General features: G+C 63.8%; 1 protein-coding gene across 2 annotated transcripts in view; it reads left to right on the top strand.

Moving 5' to 3' along the window:
* BCL6 (B-cell CLL/lymphoma 6) overlaps positions 1-795 on the top strand; it is a 34112-nt gene that overhangs the window by 547 nt on the left and 32770 nt on the right. The window lies entirely within an intron of this gene.

The raw sequence follows: 795 nt of genomic DNA, 5'->3' as shown, positions 1-795 counted from the left end.
CGCCGGGCAGGGGCGCGAGGCGGCCCCGGGGCAGGGCAGGGGGTGCCTCTGGGGCCGGGCTGCTGCTCCCGGCGCTGCCCGGCCGGCGGCTTTTGCACCCACGGGGGGTGTAGGGGGGACCCGTGTCTGGCTCCTGTCTTGTTGTTATTATTACTCGGTGTGGCTCTTGCACCCGTCTCCGCCTGCTGCGCTGTCCTCCTCCGGGGGGTTAGGCAGGGATCTCTTCGGACCCATTTCTACCTGCCGGGGGATTTTTTAGGGGGGCTTTTGGACACCTTTTTGGCTCCCCCTCTTTTTTTTCTTTTTTCTTTTTTTTTTTTCTTTTTGCACCCATCTCTGCTCGCTGCGCTGTGCTTCTCCGGGGGTTTGAGGGGGACCTTTTTGGAGCCGTTTCTGGCCGCTGCGCTGTCCTTCTCCCGGGGTTTTCCAGGGGGGATCTTTGGGCATGGCTCTTGTACCCGTTTCTGGCTCCTTTTAATTGAGGGGTTTGGGGGGGGCGGGTTTGGCATGGCTTCTGCACCGCTGTCTTGTGCCTCCTGCTGCCCTTGCTCCGCTCCTCCACGTCCCTCCCTCCCCGGAGCTCCCTGCCCCTTGGCTCGGCTGCGCGCTTCCAGGGCTGGCGCTGCTCCGCCGCCCCCCGCTTCGATGAAGTGACAACGGGCAGGAGCTGAGATTTGCCAGCGGCGACGTTGCCCCCGAGCCCGCCCGAGAGCTTTGCGGCGGGTCCCGGCGGCAGGGGCGGAGGGCGGCTGGCGGGGGTGTTTGTGTGCGTGTCAAAGATGATTTTTTTTTTTT

This window comes from Gavialis gangeticus, unplaced genomic scaffold, assembly GCF_001723915.1.
Source record: "Gavialis gangeticus isolate Ggan-Ray unplaced genomic scaffold, GavGan_comp1, whole genome shotgun sequence".
Lineage (NCBI taxonomy): Eukaryota > Metazoa > Chordata > Crocodylia > Gavialidae > Gavialis > Gavialis gangeticus.
The sequence above is the reverse complement of the archived record's forward strand: the minus strand, read 5'-3'. Positions and strand labels throughout refer to the sequence as shown.